The following is a 14278-nucleotide window of genomic DNA, read 5'->3' on the forward strand; positions in this document are numbered from 1 at the left end:
ATTTAGACTGAACATTAGGAAAGAATTTTTCACAGAAAGAGCGGTCGGGCATTGGAATAGGCTGTCCAGGGAGGTGGTTGAGTCACCATCCCTGGATGTGTTTAAGAGCCTTTTAGATGTGGTGTTGGGGGATATGTTGTAGGGGAGAACTTTGTAGAGTAGGGTGGATGGTTGGACTCGATGATCTCAAGGGTCTCTTCCCACCTAGACAATTCTATGATTCCATGATTCTATAACTCGTGTGCAAGGAGCAGGAGGTTGTGAGGAGCTGCCAGTGGTTAGGAAGGGTGGCTGCTTTCTCATTCATAGTTATGACATGCTAACAAGGAAAAGCAGAACCCACGACTCCGTCACTGGAAGTCTACATCATGAATGACTTCCCAGTATTTTGCTGGATTTCATAGGTAGCACAGGGCTGCCGGCCAACCGCTGAGCAGCCTTCCACGTGCCGCCCAGGGTAACCTGCTCTGACATCGCCTTTAACCAGCTCCCCATCAAACCTGACACGCCGTGACTGCACGCCAGGAGGCTCCGTGTTTGATAGACACAACGTAATGCTGGGTCAATTTTCTCCATGTATAATTCAGCAGCTGGGCAACGTAGCTGTTATGGCTGGTTTACTACTTTAAATCCTTTCCAAAAGGTGCAATAGCACGCCTGTGAAGTTTTACACACAGAATAAAAATTTTATAGGTCATAGTTTTTTTAGGCAGGTTAGCTTTTCTGGCAGCTCATGGTTTTCCTGTGAAGTCAAATTGATTGCAGTGAAGTTCTTCACAAAAGCTTTTCTAAACCCGTGAATCCTTGCCATGCAGCAAAGTGAATATAAAGAATATAAAGGACCATCATTAAAAGAAATAAATAATTCTTTAAAACTGTTACCCATTTTGCACTACTGAGGAAACCCTGTGCACATGGTGTTGGTTAGTGAGATCCAAAGCAAGCTCAAATTGCCAGACGTGTACTGAAGTCTACAGAGAGGCATGATCTACACCTGTTCAGGATCAAACCCCGTATTTATAGCTCAGAAGGAACAAGGATTGATACTGTGAAGCAACAGAGCACCGCAGCAGTATGTGTTTCTGGTGCTAGTCGATTCCAGAGAGGTGTCAGATTAAACTGCTAAACTGATCTCACCATGATTTGATCTTCTTCCTCCAGATACGTTTATTCAACACCAGGTTTTGCCGTCATTGCACAATCAAGCCAACAACGGAGGTTTTCTTCTTTGTCATGAGGGGGATGGCATGTTTGGTCTCCTGTGTTCATCTTGCCTCTCCAGTTTGCTCTGACACACACACGTCAGAGCTCAGCATCTTCCTAAATCATCTTAGTGTTCCGGTAGCTGCAGCTCTGCTTTTGCTCAGGAGATCCTATTAACCATACCTGACCACAGGATTTTTCAGCCTTTCAATAACATATAAAATAATAGTCCATATAAAATAATTTCCTCCCGGTGATCACCATCCTGAAAACACCGAGTTGGCTCCAATATCAAATGCTTATCTTCTCTAAGTGTGTGTCACAGTAACGGTGGCCCAGACATGTTTCCAGGCTTTCCTAGGAAGAATGTGAGCATGCCCGGCTATTTTCCCAAGGCCACCTTTCCAATTTAAGACCATTTCTTTGCTTTTCCTTGCATCAGACCCCTATATCAGCCCCAACAACATCTACACCTGGATCCCAGTCAGAACTTTCTCAGCCCGTCTCTAATGATTATTTAAGATCTGTTGAGAGTTGTCAGGGTGATAAAAGCTGTACAAGCCAGGAACAAAATCTGCTTCCTGATGATTTTATGAAACTCAAACCTATGCATCCCCAGCCTTCACAGACAAAAACTTGCATGTAGCGACTGCCCTCTTCGGAACCTTTTTCAGCAGCAATATTTATCTATGTTTCATTGTAACTACTTTAATATTTTTTAACATTTCTGTCAAAATGAATTGCAGCTGATTCACCTAACGTGTACTAATTTGCAAATTAATTCTATTAACTGAATTAGGCTTAACTGATCTGTATTGTCCAATTATTCAGCTGACTCACCCATCCACACACAGGAGAAGTAGCCTCAGTGGGTTATTGTTCTGTTGCTTTTGAATCGCGAAACAGCTGCTACTTTTCCCCAGTTGTGAGGCTGAGATCAAACCTTAGGGCTGCTGAAGATGCTTTGCTTCAAATGAAGGTGTTAGAAGTAGGGAAATTAATAATGTTGCATCAAATGCCACAAAGCAGAAGGACATGGCTAGGAAGTTGAATCCACAGCAGCGTTTCAAGGCTCTGCTTGGTCCCAGCTTGAGTGTTTTCCCGTCTCTCCTGGGCTTCATAATGAGTATGCGCTAGTTAGGAAGTCTAAAGAAGAGGGGACCAAACAGCTGGTCCCCCTTATGGCCTCCATTGATGGACCAGCACCGAGTGCGACGTGATGCTACTTCCTCACCACTCAGAACAGCAAGAGAGGGTTTGGTGAGATGTTGGTCTCCTTTACTTCTTCATGAATGCACAGAGCACAGCCCTCAGAGACCTGAAGACCCAAGGAGGAGCTGTTCCTGCCCTGTTCCAGGGGTGAGTAGGAGAGGCCACACTTAGATGCTTTGGGATGTGCAGGTAGACCTGTGCCAGTCTGAGGCTTCGCTGGCCAATTTTTCCAGCTGGTGTTATTACTGAGGACCCTGGATTTTAAATTTTAGCCAGAGGTTAGTTTTCAGGGAAGTGATAGCAGCTGGGAGTATTGAAAAGCACACACATACTAGGGTTCAGCTGAAGCGTTACAAGAGAGTTCAGAAGCAAAAGCTAGAGGTAAGCAATGTAGATGTCAGTGCAGGGTCAGCTTCTCCTAGGTCAATTTGCATCGGAAGATGCTGGGAAACCCTTCCAGCAAGATCTCGGTTCATAACTGGAAGGGCATGGCCTCGCATCACAGGCATTCACTCCCTATCCTTTCCACGGCCAAGGGACGGGGCCTCCGAGGTAGCATAGCATGAGCAGGATGGAGCAGCAGCACGTTTGAGTTGTGCCCAAGCTGACTATGGGGCTGGAGACTGAGGTACATCTTAGGCACAGCCTCTACTGTACTTGGCAGCCTGAACCAAATCCTTGCTACCTCTGTAGCCATCAATGCTCAGAGCCCTCATGGGAGGGCCCAGGCCATCCCATTTACCTGCTGTTAGTTGCCACCAGTATCCTTGTAAAGTTAGAGGGGAGAGCTGGTGGCATTGCTGGGCACTGGGAAGCAAACGTGCCTGACAGAACAGGAGAATCTGGATCCCTCCTGAAGGTGCTGGGTGGCTTCTTTGGGAGCTGGGTCCCTGCTCAGTAACAAGGATGCAGGAAGCTTTCAAATTTGAAGTCCTTTGGAAAGCATCAGCCTGCAAATGCTGTGTGGTTTTGATAGCTTTAAGGGCATAACTTTTGCAAAGCCATTACCTCCCTCGTTAGGTAATTTGAGTCAACGAAGTTGCTCCAGCTGTACCCTCTTATCAGGTGCCATCTGCAGACAGGAGGATGGATTCTGACTATTTACTGCCTTTTTTGTTTAAGGAGATGCACTTGAGGGTCCCACTGGAAGAACTGAGTGGGACTGAGCTCCTTCATTCCCTGTTCAGTGTCTCAGCAGGTGAAAACTGTAGGTTTGGACAACTCTGACCTTTAGTAAAAGATTTGGTGAGAACAAGCTTATCTTGCAACCCGCTTTTCTAGTAAAGGATAGTTTCAGAGATTAGGAAAGGAACGTTGGATGTTGGGACATTTACATCCCTTGCAGCCAATTTTACTGTTTGACATGGGACAGATATTTCTGCCAGTACCTATAGCAGCGGGAAACATAGCAGGCACCTCAAATCCATCTGTGTAGTTTGGGTTGAGCTAAGATCTGAAGCTAGCAGGAGCCTTTGTCATGATTCCAGTGCAAAAGGAACAGTTGAATTTATAGTCCCAGACAACATGAAAGATCCTGGCATCATCAAATAAAATACCTAGATGTGATTTAAGTTAATACGTCTAAGCCAACAGCATCTTACCTGAGCTCTCACATGATTCTGAAGTGGACACAAATCATAGAACCATAGAATGGTTTGGGTTGGAAGGGACCTTAAAGACTATCTAGTCCCCCCCCCCCGCCATGGGCAGGGACACCTCCCACCAGACCAGGTTGCTCAAAGCCCCATCCAGCCTGGCCTTGGACACCTCCAGGGATGGGGCAGCCACAGCTTCTCTGGGCAACCTGTGCCAGTGCCTCACCACCCTCACAGTACAGAATTTCTTCCTAATATCTAATCTAAATCCCCCCTCTTCCAGTTTAAAACCCTTACCCCTCATCCTATGGCTTCACTCCCTGATCAAGAGTCCCTCCCCAGCTTTCCTGTAGCCTACATGCCCCCCGTAGTCCACTGTTATTAATCTCAGTAACATATTAATTCTCAATGCTGTTGTCATATGAAAAGCTGAAAGTACCAGTGAAGTGTATTGATTTTTTTTTAAAGTGAAAATTGAGTCTCAAGGGAGCCTGGCTGGCTCGGAGGATTGCTTAGTACACTGATGAATCCGTCAGCCATTGCTGTCTCCAGAAAAGAACGGTAGCTCATGGTTGTACAGTGATGCTCACTTTTGGCTCCCTCTCAGCGAATAAAAACCTTCACCCTTAGAGGTTTCTGGGCATTGATCTCAAAGGGAGCAGGCATTTGCAAGTCATCACAGTTCTGGGCTGAAGGCCTTCAATTACTGCTTGATGCTTACAACTTTTTTGTTTTTAGAGGGTGTTCTGTTGCTGAAAATCTCCCTTTAGGAGCCTTAAGAATGACAGAAAGGAAAATATATTTCCATCCTTGAGAGGACTGGTTTATTTTTTTCAAGATGAAAAGAATATTTCAAGTTCAATGACTGCTTCTCTGCCTTAGTATGCTTAAGCAACAACCTCAACATAGCTCAGAAGAACTGCGAGGGTGATCCCCAAAGCGCCTCTGTAAATACCCTCCTTTTTGTGCTCTGAATGCTGCAGAAGCAGTTAAGCTTCTCAGAACAACTTTTTAATCAAAGCAACAAAATGTGCCACTCAGCACGGAACTGAAGTGGCCTCCCCTTTGCCTTCTGAATAGGAATTATGATTTCAGCTTCTTTATCGCCACTTCTACTAAGCAAGAATCAAAAAGCAATCAAGTCTGAAGGACCGTAGGAACCTCAGATTAATACAATCAGCCCGACGGTAGGGAGACTTCTTTTTTTTTTGGTATAAAAATAGCAAATAGCAATGCCAAGTAGGTCTTGTATATATTTTTTTTTTTATTGCCACTTGTTTCACACCATTAAATGCTTTGGAAGAAAGGTACAGCAACTGCAGCTATTACAGGTAAACTTTAGATGAATGTACCTGTCAGAATATAAATGAAATCCTATATCACTTTGCTCATTTGGTTTTGTTTTCTCCATCCTAAATGAAATTACAGAGAATTAAATTTTTGAGGCATGACCATCGCACAGAGAATTATTCAGCTAAGAGCTGGCCACCTGCAAGAGGTTCTCTCCTCCCTCCCCTTAAGCTTGTTATTCATTGTGTCTGTTACTAATTAGGTTTTCTGACTTAAACTTAGTTTGCAGATGATGGATTTTAAAGAATATTGCAAGGGACAGGACATCAAGGTCAATATTTGAAACTGGCAGAGAAGTAACCTTCAGAGGGCTTATGCTCTGCAATCACCCGGGAAGGAAAGAAGCCGTGTGCTGAGCTGACACTCTTGTTAGTGTTTTTTGTTGCTCCATTATTTTTTTTTTTTAACCCTTAAACCACAGCTTGCAGCAAATAGCCCTGCTGGTAGTGACCCCATAGTTCTGAAAGTTAAAAGCTTTACGCATTAAAAGCAGCACGTGGTATGTGTGAAGGCCTTCCCCAGACATCTGGGAAATGCTTCCAGGGTGGATAAACAATATATTTGCTCGCAATCTAAGGACAAACTGACAAGGAACACAGGGGAGAGGGAAGCATTATGAGCGTTTTAGATAAACATTGACTCATTTATTGCTGACTGCAAATTCAGAAAGGGAGCTTGACAAGGCTGAAGGGAGAAGAGTCATAATTGGGTCCATGGCTAATTCTGCAGCAGCGTGGTGCAGTCGCAGCCTTATCTTTCATATGTATAAAATGGAAAATTCCACTCCAGTCCAGTTCTGGTGCTGGATCTACTTTAAATAGCTCTTTTCTCCTCCAGTAGGCCTAATGACTTCGTTACGGTCTCTTGTGATCTAAAACACTGCTTGGAACAAATAGGGTGATCGGAGTATGGCTCACCGCTGGTTTCATGGTTCAGGAAACCCTCTCAGGAGCAGAGTTCCACCATCTGGCTTACGCTAGGAACCACAAGGAGGAGTATTCTCTGAGAATGAACCCATGGTGAAAAAGCAAGGCAGCAAAACAGCAGCTTCCCTGTAGCTATCAGGACACTGGCTGGGACCATGATCTGCCATCCTGGGGACATCTGCAGGCTTGCCAGTCTGCTCCAGAGAGCTATGTCCTGGCTGTGCTGGTGTGGGCTCATTTACAGCAGGCTGCTCATCCCCTGTGGGAAGGGAAGTAAGCTTTATTGGTAGTGGGCACTTGTATATCAATCCCCCCGTGCACAGCAGTAGCACTGCTCCAGCAGAACAATTTTAGACTAAGTTGATAGTACTTTTGATGGAGTCTCATCTCTCCCATGGATCTGAGTCATTCGTTCGGACAGGCTGGGAAGTTTCCTTCCCTGACTAATACGGTGGTATCAGACTTGTTCTGAAGTCTGGCAGTATTCCTCAGCTTCCACAGTATTTTCCTTTTGCCATGGAGAACATATGCTTTTACTTGTGATCAGCCCTGAAGTGGTCAGGCAGCTGGACTAGATGATCATTGTAGGTCCCTTCCAACTGAAATACTCCTCTCTCCTCTCCTCTCCTCTCCTCTCCATCCAGGGTGCCATGATCCAAGGCTGGGAATCTGTGAAGCCTTTCTCCCTGGAGGCTCTTCTTTCAGCATCAGTTGCTGTGACAAAGAGACATGAAAAGATCTTGGCCAGATCTGCAAAGGCTTATTTAAGATTTCTTCCTATGAGATGCAGATGGTTGGGGCTAGAGTCTTGAGGTCTTCCCTAAGAAATCTAATAAGTTGTGATTGTTATGACTCATTCATCTAGAAAGCTGTACCCAGGATGACAATCTGAAACAAACTTGGAATCAGCACTCAACCGGTTTACAAAATATTTCAGTAGTTCATGCAGTACTGACAGAAGAGCACAGGTATTCCAGGTTATTATTGCTCCATACTTGCTTGAGATAACTTGGTATTTATATATGCAAAGTCTTGTTTTCTCACACTGGGATTAAGTGGAGGGAATCACTAATTTTAATCAGTCTTACATCTGTAATAATTCAGCTCTCCCCAGCAGGTTGATTAGGTTTGCTGGGTAAGACAGCTGTAGGATATCCTGTGGCAGGAGAGAATGACTGTTTGCTGAGACACTGCTATCCACGGAGGCGGTTCATTTGGGAAATGTCAGCAGTGGGTGAGATGGAAAGGATGTGTTTGAAAGCTTAAAAGCTAATGGTGGGATAGGCTGCTTGCTACAAGAGAGAGCAGAGGACTTGGAGTAATTGTTGCTGTTTTTATTCCAAGTCATTGCTCTTTATTGGATTAGCAAAGCTAAAATGCTCTCTAAATTAATGCTTAGGAACAAAACATTTAGAATAAAAGAAATAACATTTACGTAATTAAATTTGTTTGTCTTCAAATTATCTGATCTTCTTTGCCATCACGGAGAGTCATATTTTCAAATGTATATACTTTGACACTACATTCAGTTCCAGTACACACAGGTTTAAATTGTCCCTGAAGCACTGAAACAGATGTTTTATGCTTTTGTGAGACAAACTAAATCTGGGACTTGTACAGACCCACTATGTAATATACATATAGGAAAAAAACTTTTGTTTAATCCGTGGCATTCATTAAGTGAGATACAATGATTACATTGACTTGAGTAATTGTCAGCCACAAAATGAGCCTGCATGGGAATGCCCTGGGACTGGACGTGGAGAAGACAGGTCTGACTTCTGTCCTCTTGGTCCTGGAGTGGGATCCGTCTTAGACAAAGCACCTGTGTCTCAGTTCCTCAGTCCTAAGACTGACGTCCCTCAGAGAAATTTTATGAAAATCATGTTTATACTTGTGAAGCCTTTTGAGAAATGTAGAACGAACTTGTCTACCCCCAGTATCTCTGTGTCAAGATTTTCTGTGCACAGAAGATGATGAACAGGTTCAAAAGGAACTTGAAGGGACCAGGAGATGGAGAGGTAGCTATGGGGTCTCAACAGGTCAGTGGAGGAAATTACACATGGACCTATAAGCAAAGTGAAACAAAAAGTTTATTTGATGATTCTTAGTAGATTCCAGTACTCATAGAGGGGAAATTATCCACTCAAGAAACATTTCAGATGCAACTTTTTCTGCATGTGATACCTGGTTTTGAGGGCATAGCAAAATGAACAAGTAGATTAGCTTACATAGCAGATGGAGCAGAGAGTTTAATTTATTGAACTTTTGGAGATTGCATCATGTTTTGAAATTTAGAAGTGATCTTAAAGTCCAGATTGAACCTGACTGTACTTCGTGCCAGAAACACTGATTATAGAACTTGCTGTTTTCATAACAATATTTTGTTAGTGTTAATAGGCAGGCAAATGCCAAATTGAAGATTAATTGAAGCAATAGACAGGAAAGAGCTGAAGTTTGACTGGGAAGTCCTTAATGAGCAAAACACAAATTGTACATCATTGTCAGTGACCCATAAACATTTCTGGGATGAACTAATTCTTCCTGTTACGAAGCAAAGAGACATTCTTAAATTTAAACAAAGGGGAAAATTGGGAAAGAAAGATCTTAACAATAAAAAGGCAGAGGGAGGAAGAGATGAGCAATAGTACAGCAGGCTATTGGAATAGGCTGTATTTTCTCCAGAGAGATGCCTCTGAATTTTCTGAATGTTTGATCCTTCCAGTGTTTTGTATCACTAAAGCTCTGGACCCTGAGCTACTAGTGGTCACACGTGACACATCTGGTACATACAGTACACATCGGATCTCTTTAGAGGAATTTGTATCCCTAAAGTAGCTTGTTGGTATATGTAGGGCATCTACCTGTGATGTAAGAGGAGTATGTTAAATTGTCGCTTCCGCGCAGAGGAGCTGTAGTCCATCTTCCCGGGAGGAGCAGTGCGTGTAGATTTGCTCTTAGGGGAATCTTCTGATTCTTTTTCAAACATTCTTCAAAGGTTTGAAATGTAGTCATCAAACACCTCAAAAAGACTGATGGGAGGAAAGTTTCCAAATACCAGACCAAAATTCAGTGCTATCCTTTTACAATTACCAGTGATGACAACTAAACCTTGGGCTGGCCATGAAGTGGGTTCAAGGCAGGAGGGATGGCAGAATCTGGCCCAGAAATGCAATCCAGTCTGCATTTTTTTTCTCCAGATATGTAAGTAAATGATATTAAAAAAAAAAGAAGAAAATTAATTGCTTCTTACAAAAGTAGAAGATATTTTCATTTTCTTAGTTTTGAAGAGGTATTTTAGTAAGAAATATTCAAGGATTAAGGCTTATATCAAATTCTGACCCTGCAGCAAACTTTTCCTCCTCAGGTTCAATTTCTGCCCTTGTTTTCCTTAGTAGAACAACCTCAGGCGTCGTATGTCAGAGGAGTAACATTTATTAAGCTTCAGCGGCAGAAACTGATTAGCTTAGCAAAAATGTCACAGGCGCATATAGTCACTGCAGGCATGTATAGAGAGTAACAATTCAGACACAATCACCTAAAGTCCAAACCATGCGACTTTGTGATCAATGCCAAAACACACTCAGAAAATTAAATTGTTAAAAGTCAAGCTTGGTCATTCATTTTCTGGAGAGCATGATGGACTAGCAAAAGCACGAGAAAACCAGTTCTCTGGAATTGCCAGCCCCGGGAGGCACGCAAGCCTGTGCTGGAACAATTTAATTATCCATCCCCGCAACTTTGCCGGGGATGCTACGTGCTTCACCTAGGGGAAGCTTGGGGCTGGACACGAGGAGTCTTCTCTCCTCTGATCCTGACAGAGAGGCTAAAGGGACCCTATGAAATGCACCCACTTTTCCTGCCACGACTAGAAGACTTTTTAAGCTTTTAATCTCATAAACCTTCCTGGGGGAGGGAGGGAGCAGAAATGTATTGAAGAGGCAGCAAAGCCTTTTAAAGTCTGGCACGGTGATGGTCCCAGGGGTGGACATGGTGCCACCCTGCTGCAGCCTGCTGGCCTGCCCTGTTCCTCAGCTTTCTTCTCCTTCTTTATGGGATGAAGGTGTGAGTCCGGTGCTTGGCGTAGGCCTGCCTCGCTCGCCCGCTTGCTGCGCTACGAGCGCGGTGCAGAAGAGCCATCCCAAAGGACAGCTATTTGTTTCTTTGGTGTTTTATAAAGTGGGTCAGTATCCACTGGCTTCAGTGGTGGCTCTTTGTATGGGATAGAGAAGTGGGATAATGGATGTGCTATTGCAAGATATTAATATTTATACAAAATACGGAAGCACGAATGAGTTATTGCAAGGGAATGGAGACACGGCACGTAAGCTCTTCTGCGTGCCCACTCGCACTCTGTCATGAAAATGGAGGTGTTTACTTTCAATGGTGATTCACTCAGTGTTAGCTAAGGTACCTCTGTACACTCAGAGCACAGACACGTCTTCAGCCTCTAACTTAATGTTTTTCACCACACCAGGCCCCTGGGACCCTGCGGACTACTTCTTGGGAAGCTGTGAAAGCTGATGAAGGCAAACAAGTTTGGGTATATACCTGCAGTAATCTTAGTGTTTGACGTTTCTAGAGGAGGATTTCCACAGGAGCCCACAAAACCAACGTGACTGGCCACCGCTGGTCGGGCTTCAGTGCCTAAATGATTCCTGGAGGTACCTGTCTTTCTCAGTGCAGACTTAGCATTTGTGAAAACCATATTTAAACACTTGGTTCATTTTAGTGAAACGCCTAGCTCATTTCAGTTCTACTTGCATGCAGTGTGGCCACCATGGTGGGGCATGGGGAGATGCAATGTTTCCCGCTTCTCTGGCAGACAAAGCAGCTGGTTTGCTGTTTTGATTTACTCCGAGATTTGAATCTGGGTCTTACCTGGTGGCCTTTCCTGGAGTTGTTGGGTAGGGATTTCTTTCTTTTCTTTTCTCTCTCCCCACTGTGCACAATATTGACTGGACCAGGGCATCGATTACCACCCCCTCCTGCCTGGTCAGTGCTCTAACCCCAGGCTGTGAAGCCAGAGTGTGCCTCCATGTCCTGGTCAGATCAGGGCAGAAGAAGTGATGAGTTTATGATTTCTGATGAGTTTTAGCACGCAGTGCTGCTTGGATAGCTGGAGTCATGCGCGTATGCAGAACAGAGCTACTGTACTGGGGGACTCCCAGCAGCCTGTGAATTTAAGCCCCTCTCAAGCCAGGCAGCAGCTGACGAGGTGCTGCAAAGCCCTGCCTTTTGGTTTGCTCTGTCAGATGTCTTCTGGGGATCTGGCTTTGTTTGTCGTGTCCGTATCTTATGAGAAGTACGTGATGGAACATGGATTTATATTAAAGTGTCCTGTCATCCATCTCCCTGTTGCTTTTTAAAAACAAAAATCTTAAAAGGAAACTTATTTTGGAGTGAAACTAATTGTTGAGGGAGGGATAAAGGAAGTTGTTTATAAAGTCTAGGTCATTGGCTCACAAGAGAAGAGAAAATAGAGTTTATGAAACAGGTCACACAGGTCACACTGTTCAAATTTCAGATTGTGACTGTTTAGAGGAAAATTTTCTCAGCAAACTGCAGAAGAATGCCCATATACTGGGGTTTGTTTAGATAAGAAATAATGAGAGATCTTCTTGCATGAAAAATGAAAGATTCCAAAAAAAAAAAAAAAAGTTGGGTCAGAACATCAGCTGCTTAACTCATTAGCTTAATGGATTTAGCTCTCTCCAGAGTAGAAGTGGTTCTGCATCATTTTTCCTGGTGCTTTTTGTTGTTGTTTTGTTTTTTAACTCCACAGTTGTGCACTCAATATTAATCTGCTTTTTCTGACCCTGTGTTGTCTCAATACCCCAAACCTTCTATAGAACATTTTCATACACAACAAAAAGCCAGGCCCCGCCAACATTAAGCCATAAGATGCAGTTTTAGTTTTATGCCAGTTGGGACAGCGGAAGCCTATGAGGCTTTTCTGATTTTGCTGGATAAATTCACATTTTGACCTTTTTCTGCTATGAAACTGATAAATATAGCAAAATGGGTTTTCACATCTTCGGGGTAGATAATACTCTGTTTGAAACGCTGCTCTGAGGCATGTTCCTTTTGTTTTATGAACTTTCTCCCCAGCTAGAAGGAAAAATAGAAACGTTCCAGCCCTAACTGGTTTGGACGAGCAAACCATGAGGGTCTGCAGATGTTTAAAGTGGTTACAAGAAAATGCCAGCATATATGACCTCCTCTTTCTCTTTCGGAAAGTTAGCGAAAGATACCCTGCCTTTGAACTTTCTCCATTGAAAGAAAAAATGCATTTCTTCCAAAAGGAAAAACGCCAAGGAAAAAGCAGGATCAAAAAGCAGTAATCTACACCACAGACAGTGACAGAATAGGGGTCATTGTGGCTCAGAGTGTAGCTGTCACCAAAGGTGGTTCCTGGGGGTTCAGAGCCACGCTGACATGGTTAGACTCTGAGCACAGAGGCGGCTTCCCGGACTCTTGCTGAGACCTCCCCGCTGCACTGGGTGCTATGGGCACCCCAAGAAGTGTGGGCATTTGGGCTGTTCCTTGTGAGCATTCCTTTTTGTGCCGGCCACCGTGTCCCACAATTTTCCCATTTTCAAAGGGGAGTAAAATTTATCAGTCTCTCCTAACTTTTGCTCTCTCTTCAGCTCTCTGGAGACTGAAGATCTCTTGTTATGTGTACACACAGCGCCCAGCATAATTGGACCTCTCTCCTGATATGACCATCTGCAATGAGGCAGAGTCTGTAGTTAGATGGACACTCATACATGGAGCTGGAAGAAGATAATTTTCCTCCTGCAATGAATGAAACTTCTTTTCCAATAGGTGAGTCATAAAATTGGGGCTGATTCTTATAGGTCCTTTCCCTGACTTTTGCTCAAAAAGAAGCCATTTTCCATCTTATTTCTCTATCTATATTAGATTTGTATGTCTTAGATTCCCTATCTGTTTCAAGTGGAACGTGGTGACCTGCCACATTTTTTAAAGACAAGGTCCTTTTCTACTTCTTGCCAAGGTTTCTTGATAGCATAAAAAGCGTATCTTGTCCCAGGTAGCACCGCTAGAGCCCCCAGAAGAAGGCATTCAAAATGCTATGTGCACATATGGCTACATTTATAGGATTACGTGTCCGAGAAGCCCTCTTATGATTTGTAAAACTATAGGAAGCCAGAGGATAAGGAAAATACACAGCTTTGTCCTTCTCTGATAGTTTTTTATAACCCAGCATTTAAAAGAAATAAGTGATCCTCAAAAACCCATGTAAAATCAGTATGTCACCCCAAAAGCTCTGTTATCGCTTGACTGGTTTGCTACAGTATAGCTTCATATAGTTCCCAGGACAAAATAAATGTTATGGGATTCCTCTTTCCATGTAATTACATGGTATCATCCTTAGCCCTGGGACATCCTGATCATGGCACGATTTCATGGGCAGTACAGAGATAAAGATAACAGCTGTCATTACCAGGTCACAGCTTCGGGACACCTTGGCTACCCTTTGCCCCGGACGAGCAAGGTAAATGCATTAAAGCGAAACTCCTTTGAATGTGTGACACGGGTCCTGTTAAACAGACCACGGATGTTCTTCAAACTGGTTATTTAACAATAAACATTAAGACAGCAAGTGGCAAGGTGACGTCAGAAGAGGAGAACAAGAAGCAAAGCAGTGAAACACAGCTGAGGAGGATCTAATGAGGAGGGCAGTACATCTAGTACTGCAGCATGGAGATCCCCCTGTTTACAGAACATTAATCAGGCAGTGATTGATTTTTAAGGAGAGGCTGGATACTGTGGATAAAGGCTCATTATTATATTAATGCAGATAAACTGGCGCCCTGCAACATGTCTGGAGAAGTGTTCTGCATTTGTCTAAATAATGGAGATAAGGGAATTAAAAGCTCTGGGAGGCTGGAAGCCATTCTCGAGCTTCAGGGGGAGGGCAGAGTGCTGTGCAGGAGCAACCACACTCAACACAGATGGGGAGAGGGA

Source organism: Charadrius vociferus, unplaced genomic scaffold (genome assembly GCF_000708025.1).
Source record: "Charadrius vociferus isolate BGI_N301 unplaced genomic scaffold, ASM70802v2 scaffold140, whole genome shotgun sequence".
Taxonomy (NCBI): Eukaryota; Metazoa; Chordata; class Aves; order Charadriiformes; family Charadriidae; genus Charadrius; species Charadrius vociferus.